Genomic DNA, 19,202 nt, shown 5'->3' on the forward strand with positions numbered 1-19,202 from the left:
TGCGATTCAGCGTATGTCTACCCGTTATTTTATTCTTGCCAATGTCCTCTACCGCCATGGGTTCAGTTCTGAGTATTCAAGATGCTTAGACAAAGAAGAGGCTATGGAAATCATCTAAGAGGCACATGAAGGGATTTGTGGTGGCCATGTTGGCTATCAGACTCTCGTCAAACAGATCGTTCGAGCAGGGTACTACTGGAATACCATGCAGCAGGACTGTCATCGATTTGTAAAGAAATACGTCAAGTGTCAGATGCACACACCTTCCATCCATGCGTCGGCCACATATTTACAATCGGTTGTTTCTTCTTGGCCATTTTCCATGTGGGCTTTCGACGTCGTAGGCCCGATTACCCCTTCTGCTTCCAACAGTCACAAATACTTTCTGGCTGCGACAGAGTATTTCACCAAATGGGTTGAAGCTGTTACTCTACGCACAGTAGAAGGCCGCCATGTGGTTTCTTTTATTCACAAGAATATTCTCTGCCACTTTAGCATACCACATGACATCGTTTCAGACAATGGAACCCACTTTAAAAATGAGAGGATGAAAATATTTTGTTCTAAATTCAGAATTTCCCATCATTTCTCAGCTCCCTATTATCCTCAAGGGAATGGCCAAGCAGAGGCTACCAATAAGATCTTAATCCGTATTTTGGAAAGGACTGTGAAAACAGGTCAAGATTGGCATGAGAAGATTCATGATGCACTTTGGGCATATCGGACCACCATTCGGACTTCGACTAATGCCACTCCTTCAGAACTTGTTTACGGAACTGACGTGGTGTTGCCTCTCCATGTCCAGAAGCCCGCTCTCAAATTCACTTCCCTTATAGAATTGCCACTCGATCAGTATCAGCAGCAGAGATTGGTGCCGCTGGATCTGCTAGATGAAAAAAGGCTCAAAGCAGCAGAGCACGCTCAAGCTTATCGACAGAGGATAGCTTGACATTATGCCAAGTCTGTCATTGAGAGAAAATTTCGAGTTAACGATTTGGTACTCAGATCGACAACTCATCTCAAGCATCGACCACGGGGCAAGTGGTCACTCAATTGGGAAGGCCCTTATGTGGTTAAGGAAGCTTTGCCTCGCAATTCGTATCGTCTAATCAATGCAGACGGAGTGGAAATGCCGGACCCCATCAACGCTCTGCATCTGAAGAAATATTATATTTAGAATTTTCATTTTAAAGCCTTTGGACTATTCAAAGAGTCATTTCAATAAAACAATAATCTTCTATCAATTCTTACATTCTTCTCCATGATACTGGGGCATTTTTTTTTTAATCCATAATCATCCTCTTCATCATATGCAGGCAGGATTAGACGAAAGCTCTTTTCCTCAAATTTTGTTAATTCTCAATTGATCTTGTGATCTTTATTTTCATTTCATCTAATTCACTTTTGGTTGGAGCGAATTTTCTTCAAGCTATTGCTCATCTCTGTCAAGTTTTAACAAATTTTTCAAATTTCATCTACCTCTATCTTTAAAATATACCCTTTCAGGTTAAGGGATAAACCTGATGCCTCCTTTTAATGAGGTATTCTTTTTATTATTTTCCCTGTTCAGGATAAGGAGATAAATCCTGAATTATCTTCTAAAAACTTATTTTGAAAATCTAGCTCATCTTCAAAACCAAGTTCTCGCATTGGTTATTTTTTAAAATTGAGCTCATTTGGAAAATCCGGTTCTCACACCCGTAACCTTCTAAAATCAGTCTTCTGACCAAAGACCTTTCTCCTTCTAAATTCAAGTTTTGACTTAAATCTCTCAAAACTTCATGTATTTTGCAAAGGATCCAGCATCTCGCTGGTCATGTATTTCCAAAGGATCCAGCATCTCGCTGGTCATGTATTTCGAAAGGATCCAGCATCTCGTTGGTCCTGTATTCCAAAAGATCCAGCTCCCGCTGATCGCGTATTCCAAAAGATCAAACCCTTAGGGTGCGATTCCTCAATTCTATCATTTCCAAGATCTTCAATCTTTCAAATTCTATCAGTTTCCCTACCTTTGGTTGCAATATCTTCAAAATCTCATCATTTTCTCAACCCTCGGGTCATAACCTCCCAAATTCAATCACTTTCAAACCATCAGATTAAATCCTTCATTTTCAAAATTCAGTTGTCATAACTGGTCGGGATTTGAAATCCAGTATTTTTCACTGGTCGAGATTTGAAATCCAGTGTTTTCACTGGTCGAGATTTGAAATCCAGTGTTTTCACTGGTCGGGATTTGAAATCTTGTATTTTTCACTGGTCGGGATTTGAAATCCAGTATTTTTCACTGGTCGGGATTTGAAATCCAGTATTTTTCACTGGTCGGGATTTAAAATCCAGTTTTCATAACTGGTCGGGATTTGAAATTCAGTTGTCATAACTGGTCGGGATTTGAAATCCAGTATTTTTCACTGGTCGGGATTTGAAATTCAGTATTTTTCACTGGTCGGGATTTGAAATCCAGTATTTTTCACTGGTCGGGATTTAAAATCCAGTTTTCATAACTGGTCGGGATTTGAAATTCAGTTGTCATAACTGGTCGGGATTTGAAATCCAGTATTTTTCACTGGTCGGGATTTGAAATTCAGTTGTCATAACTGGTCGGGATTTGAAATCCAGTATTTTTCACTGGTCGGGATTTGAAATCCAGTATTTTTCACTGGTCGGGATTTGAAATCCAGTATTTTTCACTGGTCGGGATTTGAACTCCAGTTTTCATAACTGGTCGGGATTTGAAATCCAGTGTTTTCACTGGTCGGGATTATCAAAATCCAGTTCCTCATGACTGGTCGGGATTTCCAAAACCTAATGTATTTCATCAGTCCAGTTTTCTAAAGTCTGATTCTTACACCATTTCTTTAAATTACAGCTAAGTGTCTTATCAAATCTATATTGAATGATTATTTCACAAGGAATTCGTGAAAACTTTGCCAATTTGCTAAAAACACTTGTTGATTCTAAAAATCTGACTACACAAAAAGAATTTTCTCAGATTACCCCTAATATTTCTTTCCAAAAAGGTGAAGCTTTTTGCGAAAAGAGGTAAAATTCAAATCTTTTCCTATTGATCAACCAAAAGGATGTAAGAAATGTCCTCGATATGATCAATGAAAGAAATCTTCAATGACGTTGAAAAGCCATAAGCGAATTGATATTGATCTTGGCTATGGCGCATGTTTTAAGATGACTTTCTGGCAATCAGGCATTGGAAATATCTCAAGCTATAGAAAGAATCCACTCGACCCATATCTTCTTATTCGTTTAAAGTTGCAATCTAATATCCGCAAAAGGGATCTCTCAATTGTCGTCAAGATGAAGACAAATGTGCGAGCAGACCCCCGGGGCCAAAGAAGATTTGGATCACCTCCAAGATGAAGGAGTTTGTGAAGGATCCTTCCAGGGAAAGTTCAGATCACCGTCAAGATGAAGGCGAGTGTGATGAGCCTACCGACAAACCCTAAAAGATATTTGATTTCTGCTATCATCTAAAGACCTTTTGAGTCAATGTCATCATATATAATCCCTGAGAAAAAGAAGGATCGAAGCATCTCCAAGATGAAGGAGTTTGTGACGTACCCTTCTCTGAAAAAGAGAGAAAAGTCAGGACATCCAAATGAAGGATGATGTGAAAAACCGAGAAAGCCCAATGACTCAAAAAAAAGTGCAAAAAGATCATCGTGGGAAAACACCCAGATATCAAACTGCCAAAATTGCCAGAAATCATCTTTCTCATGTAAAATTCTTTTATCAATATCTTTTTATTACTTGCTTTTATGAAATTAAGAATATTTCTTCTCTTCTCATATCAAGGAAATGGATAGCCTCCTTGAAGAAAATCATCAACGCTAAAATTTTGAATCTGACTCTTAGAACTGAGGAGTTAACCTCATTGGAGAAAATACTCTAGGTAAAAGAGGGAATATCTTCGCACATACGTGCACATTTTCAAGCATTTGAATCAGCCATAATTTTATCTTATTGGCAAAATTTTCTAGCTATTCCAAGAATGAAATAAACATTCAATATCCATTTTTGATGCAACCTAGTGTTGTCTATATCTTCCAGGAGAGTTGCCTCATTCAGTTGAAGTATATCTTCCTGTCCCATCGCATTTTCTTCAGTCAAGGATTTCGTATGGTGTTCCCACTCAGGTTAAGGGTCAAAACCTGAATTTTCTGCGAGAGGCCATTTGATTTCAAAAAGCTATTTTCAGTCTCAGCAATGAGGCACCCGATTTCTATCCCTTTTCAAAGCTTTAGGGAATCCCATATTTTCTTCCTCTCGTAAAATCCCTTTCGGATTTTGTTCGTCCAAGTTCCGAAGGTCCCATTATGGTTTCTCCATTTGAGAAATCTGTATGGTAGATTTTCTATCGAGGTTAAAAGTTAACTCGGAACCTCGCTTGGCGAGGTATCTTCCTTGCAGGTTTGGGTTAAACCTGAGTCTTGTTCCTACAAAATTCCTCGTTTTAACAAGATGATTTCTTCCAGTCCCATCATGGCTCTTCTCATTGAGGAATCCATGCTTTGTATATCCATCCAAGAAAGGATTTTACTTGAGTTCTGTCTCACGAGGCATTTTTCAAAAATGTCCCATCAAGGTCCTCGTGTATTCCTTTCCTCATTTCAAATTCATTTTTGAAATATCTTCGTCCCATCCAGGTTAAGGGCTAAACCTGAATCATTCCAAAAGAGTATCTCGTCTCACCCATGAGACCGGATCAAAATTCTGATTTTCCATCATTTTTGGGATTTTCATCCAAAGTCCCATCACGATTTCCTCATTCTCTACTCAGTCATATCATTCTCGAGGATTTTGTTTCCCCAAAACCATTCAGGATAAGGTCTTAAGCCTGAAGAGCCATATTTCCAAAATAATTCTTCCACACCCAGTTCAGATCTACTGACTAGGGCATTTTCAAAATTTGGAGTGTTATCTTTGCCACTAAGCTCGGCTTTCAACCGACTTAGTAGCAAAGAGAGGCATCTGTGAACACCCCAAATTTTTCAAAGTTTTGTAAAAATGACCCTTTTTCCCCTGACTCTATTTTCTGAGAAGATCAAAGTGATTTCAAAGCTAAATTTCAGTCTTTCTTCAGATTTCTGGATTAAATTTCACATTGATATATTCAAATTCAACTCTGGGTCTGAACCCAGTATTTTAAATCCAAATCTGAGCCCCGTTGTCCGATTTCCAAAATAAAATCACAAAAATACCAAAAAAATGAATTTGAAAGGCTCGGGTGGCTCATCCGGCACTCTGTTGGATCCTCGACCCTATATTTCTCAGTTCGAGGTTGTAAACCTCGAATATTTCTCAAAAATTCAGACACAAATCCATTTTCTGAAGAATTTTTCTCAAAATAGCTCAGAAAAATTCCCTTTTGTAAATATTTTACAAAAACACAAAAAAAATTAGTTTTAAATCTTTGGTTTCTCGTAAAACTTTAGGATTTTATTCTAAAAATACAAAAAAATTGGAAAACAACACAAAAACTTAAAAAAAAAATTGAGAAAAGCTACAAGAAAATGAGTGATTTTCGAGCTTTTGAAATCTTTTTAAGACAATTTTTCTGAAAACCTCATTTCATAACCATTTTTCAAAAATTCCCTAAAAAGGAAACCTCCTTTTGGAAAAAGCGGAGAATTCCTAACAAACTCCTCCCGCACATCCTCTCTCTTGATTCACGATCGCTGATCTTCCAACAGCCTCCCTTCCCCTCAACCCTCAATCCGGAACGGATTTCTCTCCCGAACTTTCCCCTCTTCCTCTTTAAAGAGGCGCACATAGAGGAAGGGGATCATCCATTTTTTTTCTTCCATCGACTCTTTACTGGCATGCATCGTTTTCCTCTTGCTACATCATCAACTTCATCCGATTCTTCATTGATATTTCTTTTAAGCGAGGTTTTCTTTGAGGAATTCATTATTTTTCTCCGGTATCCATATCTCTGAAACAAGGCCCATGACAAACTAACCAGAAAGGGTCATCTGCCCACCTTCAACCTCCAAAAGGGGTATCATCACTCGGTCACATAAGCTCTTCAATCCCTCTGTGAAGTCCAGCCACCTTCATGCAACAACTCTTCCTTCCCCTCGTTTCCTGGTTCTGTTTTCGTCGCGAAATTTTTCCCCCGTCTTCCCTTCCTTGCGGAAGAGAAAAAGGAAAAAAACACTTTCGCGCTTCAAACTTTGACCGGATTTTGGAAATTGTTTTGAAATACTCACCTCCGTTTTTGAAAATTGCGGGAAAATCCATGGGATGGGGCTCGACCTGTCGGTACGAGGTTCGACCGTTCCTGCCGCCTTTAACAGGGGTAATCGAACCAAGGACCAAAATTGTGCTTGACTTAGCGAAATTATCAAAGTTATGTTCTATCCTAAATGCACAGAGAATTCAGGCATGTGCTATGAGATTTTGGAAAATGCAGCTTGGGAAAACATGATGTATGCTTGGAAAATATTTGGAGTTGAAAAGATTCTCTTAGGAAAAAGATGAAAGTCAATTTCTCAGGAAAACTCATGTGAAAAAAAGGGTTTTTGAAGTCACGGGAAAGTTCATGAAGTTGTGGGAAAATCATGAATGGTTGAAAATCCTGGGAAAATGGAAGTGATTCTTGAGAAAAGATGAACCTTTTGAAAAGGAAAATATTTCTTAGGAAAACTTGGACTTTGAGAGTTTTCTTAGGAAAATGATGGAAGATTTATAGGAAAACTCATTGGAGAAGGAAATTCAAAACTTGGGGAATCGAAATCCTGGGAATTTTACCCTTTTGAAATACTTGGAAATCGATTTTGGATCTTGGAGAAAGATTGGAAAACTCTTTTGAATCTCTTAAGAAAATATCATTTTCCAGGGAAAACTGTGGAAAACTTTGTCTTTGGAAAACCGATTTTTGAAAAATCCTTAGAATTTCTTGAGAAATCGATTTCTTGAGAATGAAGTTTTCTTGAGAAAATCTTGAGAAAATCAATGATTTTATGATGCAAATGACATAAGTGAATGAATGCACTTTGAAAAGATTTTCTAAGAGATTTGTTGGAAAAATATGCATTAAGTCAAGATAAATCCTTCACATATCCTGACTGTGGCCATGAATATGTTCAGAATTTAGTTGATTTGATGCACATGATTTTGAAAACTTTGGAAATATGATGTGCATTTTAAGATAGCCTAAGAGTGTAGGCTCAATGTGACTAGTAGAAAGATGATGGATCTGGGTCTCGTCCATATTCCGACTAGGGCCGTAAATATGGATCCCACCGAGTCCATCAACTCCCTAAGAGTTGGTGCACGTGCCATTCGTGAACATCCATAGTGCTTTTGAAATAAAATGCATGAATCATACAAACAGGATATTGCATAAATTCAAACTATATGATATGCATCCTAGTCTAAGCAGGAAATTAAATCTCTTATTCCAAAATTTACATTATTACATCACTAAATAAAGGAAATAAAAGAAATTTGCAGACTTCAGCTCTTTCTTTGGAATGTCCCTGTCAAGCTTGAAATAAAGTTAGCTCAAATATGTGGGTTTTTCCAAGATTTTCCAATAATATTATGAAATTATTGGACTTAATTGGATATAAACCCTATTCTCATGCTTCCTTGATGTTTTGAAATGATGTAAATGCAGGGAATTCAGTGGAAAACGGTTTGAAATTCGGAATTGTGGTCAAAATGACCAAAATACCCCTAATTATAAAGTTATACCTTTAAAATCAGGTTTTTTTTGAAGGAAAACTTGGTAAAATTGAGATTTCAAAATTCAAATTGACTCAAATGATGATGAGATGCAGTAAGGGACATGATGACATGCTGCTAGACACATTAAGACTGTAAAATCAGAATTTGGTATTTTGCAATTTATCAAAAATAACGATTTTCGCTTGTTTTTCGCTTGGATCCGGGTCCTGCGGAACCCTGTTTTGGTATTATGGATGATCCGAACCTCAAATGGATTCCAAATTGCACCAAATTCGGTATGAAGCATCTACTTACTTTGATAAACAACCTAGAATGCTAAAAATTATGAAATGATATGATTTAAATGCCAAAATTCAAAGAAAGTCCTAAAAATGATGGATTTTGCCTATGGATCCGAACCAAATGCAATGCCTAATATGCTAATGCAAGATTTACACCATGGAAACTTCTGATATTTTGCAGACTGCTAAAAGACCCTAAATGGAACATTTTTGGTTTTTACAGCCTCGGGATATGAGCCATGGTGAGTTCAATAACAGGGATTTAGTTCAGATAGAGGTAAAAATCACACTAATATGATGTAAAATGCTAAAAAAATATAAAACGGCCATGGAAATTTATGAAATTAATCAGATTTATGCAAGACACCTACATGAACAACTTTCATGTTTATGACTTCGGCATTTGATCAACATAAACACCGATAAAAATATAACTATTCCTGCCTAAACTAACAGAACAGGCAAATGTAGCAAAACAGGGGGCTGACAAGAAAAATCCGAAGCAGGGGACAACGCTATTTTAAAAATTACAGGCTTTCAGATTCAAACAGAGGACATCTCGGACACCACTTTCGCTTTTTACAGTTTTGGATTTGGAGCAACACACAAAGAGAAACCATAGCCCTAAGTCGATCCAAGATCTCAGAGGCCCAAATTAGGCTCTGACACGTGTACCGACATTTCGGATTTTTGTCAGACATTAAAAAAAATCAGAAAAATCTGATAAACTTATATTAACAACTAGACATTCTCCCGAGTTCAAAACATCTTTTGGATCGAAAATCGGATCTCCCATGAGGGATATCTCGATTTTACAAGTCGGAAAATGATTTTCAAAACGTATCCCGGGTAACAAATCCCGACTTGCCATTTTGAATGTTTACCGTAGTAAAAAAATTTAAATGCCTCCGAATTTTTGGAAACTTTCAGGGACACCTAAGGGCGCATTCCATGATTTTTTGGGGATTTTTAATAAAAAACAAATGCATGAAATGACGTGTGGACTGACTGACAAAAACAGAGACCTACTGAAAATAAGCAGAATTGAAATAAAGGCTAAATTAATCCTAATTAATTCATGAAATGTACTAAATAAATGAAATAAAATGCAAATTAAACCTAGCTAACTATATGAATGTTAAAAATCATCAAGGAAGCATAATGAAACATTTTTATGTATGTCGTTTTATGAGAATAGCTCAATTCATCCCTCGGATGAGCTCTTTCTTCAAACGACCCCCGATTCGAATTATGGAATCAAATCAATGGGAAAAGAAGTGCACCTTGCTTCGTTATGCAGCGTAGGAGCTCTTGAAAGGGGCAGCTATCACGAGCTTCCTTCGTCCTTCGCTCCGAGCTTCGGATGGTCCACCAAAATCGAGCTCTGTTGGAATCGAATTGGCCACAGCACGAGCTCTACTCCACCTTCTTCAATGCGCCAAAGGGGGCACGATTTCCAAAGTTCAAAATCGGATTTTAGGAAGGCTAGGTCGGATTTTGCAAGTTCACAAGAGCTAAAAAAAAATGATCTCCCCAGGCTGGGCGTGAACCCTTGTTTTTATAAATTTTCTGAAAAATTTTGAAATTCAAACAGGTTCAATCCGAGCCCTCCATGTGGCGCCATCTCAGGGGTGCCATTTGAGGGGTTTGAAATTTGAATTTGTCTTCTGCAGAGAGCCCTCAGGTGGCGCCACCTCAAAAGGCTATTTTGATTTTTTTAGAAAAATAAAAAATGGAAATTTTGTGGGTGAGACACCTCAACAGGGGGAATTTGGAATTTTTCAAAAGTTTGCTTGATTCTCTCTGCAGGGAACTCCCAGGAGGCGCCACCTCAGAGGGTGCTCTCTTGGAGTTTGAATTTCAAATTCACTTTTTGTAGGGAGTCTTCAGGTGGCGCCACCTCATGGTGGGCTACCTTTATTAAAAATAAAATAAAAATGGAGCCAAGTGGAGTCCTAGAATGGTGCCACCTCAAAAGGTGTTTGACACATGTCAGAAGGTCAGAGCAGTGGGCTCAGAAGGCGCCACCTCAGAGGAATTTGAATTCTACCTTTTCTGGAGAAAGGAGATCTGGACATGTGGCGGACAAGTGTCAGCTGTCTGGAGAGGCTTTCTCAAATGGCGCCACCTCAAGGGGAAGTTTGAAATTCAAATGGAGGTTGGCCCTGGAGGAATGGAGGGTGGACATGTGGCGCCACCTCAGGGTGGCTCCTACAATGCCATGTGGCAAGAGGGAGGAAAAGGAGGGAAAGGACATGTGGCGCCATCTTAGGCCATCTGGAAAAATCAGAGCTCAGGATTTTTGCCACCTAGTGCCTTGTTTGAATTTTGAATGGTTTGCTTTTTCTGAAGAAGGCCAGGAGTGACATGTGTCTCCTACTTTTCTGAAAGAAGTAGGGAGAAGACATGTGTCCTCTACTTTTTCTGAAAGAAGCAGAGAATGACACATGGCAGAGGGAAGAGAAGGTGGGCCAGGCCATGTGGCGCCATCTCAGACAACCTGGAAAAGGTAGAAGTTTAGGATTTGCGCCACCTATGAGGAGATTTGAATGTTTAAATTCTAGTTTTTTGAAGAAAGCAGAAAACGACACATGGCATTTGCTTTTTCTGAGAAAATGGGAGCTTGCCACGTGTCCTCTGCAGGAGACACTCCAGATGGCGCCACCTCAGAGGAGACAAGCCTACCTTTTCTGTAGGAATTTAGGAGTGACACATGTCTCCTACTTTTCTGAGAAAAGTAGGAAGAGACATGTGTCAGGCTACTTTTCTAGAAGGAAGGAGGGGTTGACACGTGTCCCCTGCAGGAGACACACTTCAAGTGGCGCCACCTCAGAGGAGACAAACTCCACTTTTTCTAGACAGGACAACCTATGACACTTGGCATCTCCTGGTAATCTTGGATTGACACATGGCGCAGGATGGATAGGGTGACACATGGCAGATAAAATGGGATGACATGTGGCGGCTTCTTAAGGTAGCCCCACACTGACACTTGGCATGGAAATGGGAGGAGAGAGAAAAGACAAGTGGCATCAATCCAGGGGACAAGGCTCCTATATTTTTGGGTTTTTCAAAATTCAAATTTTCAAAAGAAAAGCTTGTGTGACACCACCTCAGTGTGGGTCCCACATTGCTTCTTTATTGAAATAAGGATAAAACCACAACTTCTTTTTGGAATTTTCATAAAATCTGGACTAATGGGCAAAACAGGAATTTTTGAAAGAGTTGGCCCTTGTAGGGCGATTTTGTAAAAGAAAGATATTTGAATTTGGCAAAAAGGGCAAAATCTGAGGTGAAGTGACTCAAATCCATATTGAAAACTATCCAGATGGTTTTCCTGAGGAAATATTTTGAAATTCAGAGTCCTGGGGGTAAAATGGGAAAAATTGATAATTTTGAAGACCCAGGGTTTTGAAATCAATTTTGAAAAGAGTTGAAATTCTAATCTGGATTGAAAATTTTGAAATCAAGAGTTCTGGACCTCGAAATGACATGCTGTGCAGTGCAGTGATTTGAAATGCTCATGCAATGATATGCAATGTCATGTCTTATGAAATGCAATCTTGAATCAAGACTTGGAGATGTCTGTCTCCTGTCAGGAATAAAATTTTGAACATCTGAGTTAAAATTAGAGAAATTTTGAGAGTTGCAGATGAAATTTGGACTTTTTGCAAGGTCCGGCTCAGAAAATGACCATTTTGCCCTCCAGTGATTTCAGAGGCTGGATGTTGATGCTTGGTGGAAATGTTGGGGAGGTGAGTAAAAATTTGGGGTGTTTACAGATGCCCCTCTTTGCTACTAAGCCGGCTCATGGCCGAGCTTAGTGGCAAAGAAAAACACGCCAAATTTGGGCTATATAAAAAAAATGCCCCAGTTAGAAGGATCTGACTGGGTGTGAAGGAATTAGCCCGAGGAAGATGGTAGATATGAAGCGAAGAATGAAGAGAAAAGATTTGCTCTATGAGAGCGAAGTTCAGGTTTTTGCCCTTAACCTGGATGGGACAGAAATACCTCGCATGGAACGAAGCTCAGGTTTGACCCTTAACCTGATGGGACAGAAATACCTCGCATGGAACGAAACTCAGGTTTTGGCCCTTGACCTGATTGGGGAATGGAATATCTCATCGAAATGAGACTCAGGTTTGTACCCTTAACCTGATCGGGCGGAAAATGAAATACCTCTTTGAGTGAGGCTCAGGTTTGTACCCTTATCCTGATCGGGCGGAAAATGAAATACCTCTTTGAGTGAGGCTCAGGTTTGTACCCTTAACCTGATCGGGCGAAAAATGAAATACCTCTTTGAGTGAGGCTCAGGTTTGTACCCTTAACCTGATCGGGCGAAAAATGAAATACCTCTTTGAGTGAGGCTCAGGTTTGTACCCTTATCCTGATCGGGCGGAAAATGAAATACCTCTTTGATTGAGGCTCAGGTTTGTACCCTTATCCTGATCGGGCGAAAAAATGAAATACCTCTTTGATTGAGGCTCAGGTTTGTACCCTTATCCTGATCGGGCGGAAAATGAAATACCTCATCGACGGAGGCTCAGGTTTGTACCCTTATCCTGATCGGGCGTTGAAATGGAATACCTCATCAAAGGAGGCTCAGGTTTGTACCCTTATCCTGATCGGGCGGAAAATGAAATACCTCTTTGAGTGAGGCTCAGGTTTGTACCCTTATCCTGATCGGGCGGAAAATGGAATACCTCTTTGATCGAGGCTCAGGTTTATACCCTTATCCTGATCGGGCGGAAAATGAAATACCTCTTTGATTGAGGCTCAGGTTTGTACCCTTATCCTGATCGGGCGGAAAATGAAATGCCTCTTTGAATGAGGCTCAGGTTTGTACCCTTAACCTGATTGGGCGGAAAATGGAATGGAATCCTCGAAGGAAGAGACCATGATGGAACCTTTGGATTTTGCACAATAAATCCAATAGGGTTTTTGCAAAAGGAAGGAAAATGGGGTCCCTAAAGCTTGAAAAGGGATTGGTTTTGGGCGTCTCATTGCTGAGACTAAAATTAGCTTTTGAAATTGCCTTTTGCGGGAAATGATTGGTGGTTCGACCTCGAACCGAAATGGGACTGTCTATGGTGGGACAGTGGGGACACAGGGAAGTGTGCAAATTTGAGAGTTCATGCTCTCAAAGAAGGGAAGGAATCAAGTCCTTAGGAGGGATTTAAAATTGGTGTCAGGATGCATCGAAAACGGATATCGAGCTCTCACTTCATGTCAGGATAGCTAGAAAATATTGTCAAAATGTTGGAAATTTTGCTGTTGATTCAAAATATTTGAAAATGTTGCATGTTGTTGCAAAGATATTCCTTATTTTCTACCCAAAGCATTACCTCCAAATAAGGTTCACTTCGTAGAATCGAGACTTGAAATCCAAATTGCTCGCAATTGACCTTCTTCGAGGAAGCTATCAATTTCCTTGATATGAGCAGGAAAGAGAATTTGATATTATGAAAGCAATTGATGAAAGAATATTGATAATAGAATTTCACAAAGTTAAAGAGGATTCTTGATAAATTTGGCAGTTTGATATCCTGAGAGCTTCTCTCTTGACAATCTTTCTGCACTCTTTTGGCTCTCTGGGTTTTTGCTACATTCTCCTTCATTTTGGAGATGTTCTGACTTTTTCTCTCTTTCTTTTTCCTCTCTTTCTCTCTTTTGGGAAGGATACGTCACAAACTCCTTCAACTTGGAGATGTTTCGATCCTTCTTGGATGATGGGTTTGGAGATCTTTGGGCGATAGCTGAAATTAAATATCTTTTAGGGATTGTCGAGAGGTTCATCGCATCTGCCTTCATCTCGACAGTGCTTTGGACTTTCCCTGGAAGGATCCGTCACAAACTCCGTCATCTTGGAGATGTTTCGAATCTTCTTTGGCCCTGGGGGTCTACTCGCCTAATTCGCTTTCATCTTGACGACAGGTGAGAGATCCCTTTTGCGGATATTTAATTGCAGCTTAGGTGATTTTGAGGAAACGGGGCTTGGGTAAATGCTCTCTTTTTTAGCGCTCAGAATATTTCCACTGCCTTGTCTTTACAAGAATAATCCTTAAAGTTGTGCCATAACTGCGATCAATATCAATCACCTACGATTTTCAATAACATTGAATCTTCTTTTCTGGCCATATCGAGGATTTATCCTTCATCCTTTTGGTTGGCCAATAGAAAGAATTTGAATTTTGAATCCCTTTTCGCAAAAGCTTCGCTCTTTTGGAAGTGATGCTGAGGGTAAACTGACTAGTGCAATAAAGATTCTGAAATCAGCAAATAATTTGACAAATTGACAAAATTTTCTTGAAATCCTTAGTGAAAGTGAGTATTTGAAATCCGGCTCAACGCATCCGTGACGAAAATTCTCCTCTCTTTTTCCCCAAAAAGAGAGACTCAGGCTTAGCCCTTACCTGAATGGGAAATGGGAAATACTCCTCTCTTCCCTAAAGAGGAGGTGTTTGCAAAACGAACTTTCGAAGAGAAATTGAGCTTTCGTCAAAGCTCCCTAATATTAGGCTTCTCTTATGGAAAGGGGGCCGATAATAGTGAGGTCTGAAAATTGGGTCATGAAAGGAACGAGTCCATCACACTTTCCCTGCGAAGAGGGTCTTTCATGACGAAGATGGCCTAGTATGAAATTGGGGGGTCACAAGAAAAACGAGTCTCCGTCGAGCCTCTCCCTTTGAAAGGGTTCCTCGTGTGAAATTGGAAATTGTTTTGCAAACGGTTCACAAAGACGCGAGTCCCTTCAAACTCTCCCTAAAACGGGCTAAGTGAACGAATTGGATAGCATGCGAAAAGAACGAGCTCCCTCGAACTCTCCCTAAAAAGGGTCTCTCGCAAGAGAAAATGATTGAAATTGGATATTGAGATTGATTGACCCAAAGTTCGAAATTGAAAATTGGAAAATTGGTTGCTGAAAATTGAATGACCCGAAGGTCGAAATTGGATGACCTGATGGTCGAAATTGAGAATTGATTTGACCAAAAAGGTCAAAATTGAGAATTGATTGACCAAAAGGTCGAAATTGGGTGACCCGAAGGTCGAAATTTGGAAATGAAGGTCAAAGATTGGAAATTGATTGACCCGAAGGTCGAAATTTGGAAATTGATTGACCCGAAGGTCGAAAATTGAAAATTGATTGAAAATTGGAGTTTGATTGACCCGAAGGTCGAAAATTGGAAATTGATAGACCCGAAGGTCGAAATTGAGATTGGTAATTGAAATTGAGAATTGGAAATCAGGTGAAATTGGAGAATTGCCTGATTTGAGGATTTAAATTGAAATTTGGAGGGCAAAATGTCAAACTTAAGCAATTGACAGACTTTGATGACTGAAATGACTTGGATCAATAAAAGAGAATGATGAGTTCGAGTCAGAGCTCGAATAAAATATAGAGATCACGAGTCGGAACCCGAATCAACAGAGGAAAATGGAAGAGCTTGCATCTGAGCTCAAATGAATAGAGAGATCACGAGTCGGAACCCGAATCAACAAAAGAGAATGAAGAGCTCGCATCTGAGCTCAAATGAATAGAGAAATCTCGGGTCGGAACCCGGATCAACAAAAGAAAATGAAGAGCTCGAGTCAGAGTTCGAATGACTAAAGAGATCTCGAGTCGGAACTCGGATCAACAAAAGAAAATGGAAGGCTTGAATCAGAGCTCAAATAAGATAATGAGATCACGAGTCGGAACCCGGATCAACAAAGGAAAATGAAGGACTCGAATTAAAGCTTGGATAAGATAAAGAGATCTCGGGTCGGAACCCGGATCAACAAAAGAAAATGAAGAACTCGATTCAGGGTTCGAGTAAGGTAATAAGATCACGAGTCGGAACCCGGATCAACAAAAGAGAATGACAAGCTCGAAAAGATCTCGAGTCGGAACCCGGATCAACAAAGGAAAATGATTTGTTCGAGTCAAGGCTCGAGTAAAGTAGAGAGATCACGAGTCGGAACCCGGATCAACAAAGGAAAATGAAGAGTTCGAGTCAAGGCTCGAGTAAAGTAGAGAGATCACGAGTCGGAACCCGGATCAACAAAGGAAAATGAAGAAATCGAGTCAAGGCTCGAATAAAGTAGAGAGATCACGAGTCGGGACCCGGATCAACAAAGGAAAATGATTTGAATAAAAACCCGAGTCGGAACTCGGTTTTCCAAAAAGTTGGATCTTAGAAAATGTACCAGCTTGAATACTGGATTTTGAAATAATACCAGTTCGAGCGCTGGGTTTTGGTTCAGTATTGGCGATGATCTTTGAATCATTAGGAATTGTGATGGGACTGTTTGTTGAAATCCCAATACTGACCGGATTGTTATTAATGCAATTGAATGCAAATGAATATGGGTTGATGCATATGAATGAACATGTGCATGAAATGAGGAATTTGTTTATCCTGCCTGCATATAGAACAAAATTTTAAAATGCCCCAGTGTAACTGGGAAAGAAAGTTGGATCATTATTTGAAGGAAACAGGAAGGATTACAAGAGGAGAATAAATGTTTCAAGTATAAAACTTTTTCAAGTGTCGAGCATTGATAGGATCTGGCAATTCTACTCCATCGGCATTGATGAGCCGATATGAGTTGCGGGGTAATGCTTCTTTGACAACATAGGGACCTTCCCAATTTGGCGACCATTTGCCGCCAGGACGATGCTTGAGATAAGCTGTGGATCGAAGTACTAAATCATTGACTTTGAATCTTCTTTCGATGATAGACTTCGCATATTGCCTGGCTACTCTCTGGCGATAGGATTGAGCATGCTCTGCTGCTTTTAGCCTTTTCTCGTCGAGTAAGTCTAGCTGCACTAGTCGCTGCTGCTGGTATTGATCAAGAGGTAATTGCAGAAGTGAAGCAAATTTCAAAGTGGGCTTCTGAACATGTAGCGGCAATACTACTTCTGTTCCATAAACCAGTTCTGATGGGGTAGCATTTGTTGGTGTACGAATGGTGGTCCGATAGGCCCACAGTGCATCGTGGATCTTCTCATGCCAGTCACGGCCTGTTTTCACAGTTCGCTCCAAGATACGAATTAAAATCTTGTTGGTGGCCTCTGCCTGACCATTCCCTTGAGGATAATATGGAGCGGAAAAATGGTGATAGATCTTGAATTTTGAGCAGAATGTCTTCATCTTTTCATTCTTGAAATGACTACCATTGTCTGACACAATGTCATGCGGGATGCCGAAACGGCAAAGGATGTTCTTGTGAATAAAAGAGACCACATGTCGGCCTTCTACTGTGCGGAGACTGATGGCTTCTACCCACTTGGTGAAATATTCTGTTGCGGCAATGAAGTATTTGTGGCCATTTGAAGCTGAAGGAGTGATGGGACCTACGACATCGAAGGCCCACATGGAGAACGGCCATGGGGAGACAACAGACTATAAATAAGTTGCCGGAGCATGGATGGAAGGTGCGTGTATCTGGCATTGCACACACTTCTTCACATAACGATAACAGTCTTGTTGTATAGTCTTCCAGTAGTAACCTGCTCTGATGATTTGCTTGACAAGGGTTTGGTAGCCAACGTGACCACCACAGATACCTTTGTGTGCTTCTCGCACGACTTCTTTGGCTTCGTCTTCATCTAAGCATCTGGAATACTCTGAACTGAATCCACGACGATAGAGGACATTGGCCAAAATGAAGTATCGAGTAGACATACGCTGGACTGCTCGCTGCTCTTTCTTTGAGAGTTCTGGAGGAAATTCGCCAGTTTCTATGAAAGTTTTGATGTTGTAATACCAGGGCTTCTTCCTTTGCTCAGCCTGGTTTACCTGTTCCGCTGGAATGAAGGCAGGTTGGTCAAGTCTGCCAATTTCAAAAGAGCGACAAGATTCTCCATTCTTGAATGCCATAATGGAGCCTAAGCTGGCTAGGCTATCGGCCACTTGATTAAAATCTCTCTTGATATGGAAGAGCTGGAATTCTTCAAACTCGCTGATAAGAGCTGAAACAATTTTCTGATAGGGAAATAGCTTCTGATCTTTGACTTGCCATTCGGCTCGAACTTGATTGACAACAAGTAATGAGTCGCCGTAGGCATGCACTCTCTTGACATTGAAGTCTAGCAGAATCTTTAGACCTTGAATCAGGGCTTCGTATTCAGCCATATTGTGAGTGCATTGAAAATCTAACTTGAGAGAAAATGGAATCATCTCCTTCTCAGGAGTGATTAATAGGATTCCGATGCCTATTCCGGCCATGTTCTTAGAACCATCGAAAAATAAATTCCAGACTGGAAATTGCTGGATATTGCAAATTTGCTCATCAGGGAAGTCATCTTCGGCTCTCTCCTCTTCAGCCAAAGGAAAATCCGCCAATTGATCTGCAATTGCTTGTCCTTTGATTGATTGCTGCGAGACATATTCTAAGTCATACTGCATCAGTAAGACTTGCCATTTTGCGACTCGTCCGCTGAGGAAAGGTTGCTCTAAGATATACTTGAGAGGATTGAGTTTAGACAAGATTTTGACTTCTGATGCTAGCAGGTAGTGTCTTAGCTTCTGACACATCCATACCAGAGCTAGGCAGGTCTTCTCTATTTGAGAGTATCTCTTTTTATAATCTATGAAAGTCTTGCTCACGTAGTAGATGGCGTGCTCTATCAGGCTGCCTTCTTTGTATTGCGCCAAGAATCCACCGCATGCAACTTGATTAACTGAGATGTATAATAAAAGAGGTTTTCCCAATTCTGGCGGCTTCAGGATGGGAGGATTAAGAAGATACTTCTTGATTCGATCGAACGATTGCTGACACTCTGGTCCCCATTCGAACTTAACTCCTTTTCTGAGCAAGTGGTTGAAGGGTTCACATCTCATTGCCAAATTGGAAATGAATCGCCGGATTGACTGCATACGTCCTTGAAGGCTACGTAGTTCTTTGAGATTCTTCGGGGGTGGCATATCAATGATAGCCTTTGCTTTGGCTGGGTCGACTTCAATTCCCTTTTTACTGACCAGAAAACCCAACAGTTTGCCTGATTCGACTCCGAAGACACACTTTTGCGGGTTAAGCCTTAACTTGTAAAGAATAAGTCTTTTAAAGACTTGATCAAGGGCTTCGAGGTGATCTTCTCCCTCTTTAGATTTCACGAGAATATCATCAACATACGCATCCATGATTTTGCGCATTTGATCGTGAAAGATAACAGCCATTGCCCGTTGATATGTTGCTCCAGCATTCTTGAGCCCAAAAGGCATAACC

Source organism: Nuphar pumila, chromosome 2 (assembly GCF_984573655.1).
Source record: "Nuphar pumila chromosome 2, dmNupPumi1.hap1.1, whole genome shotgun sequence".
NCBI lineage: Eukaryota > Viridiplantae > Streptophyta > Magnoliopsida > Nymphaeales > Nymphaeaceae > Nuphar > Nuphar pumila.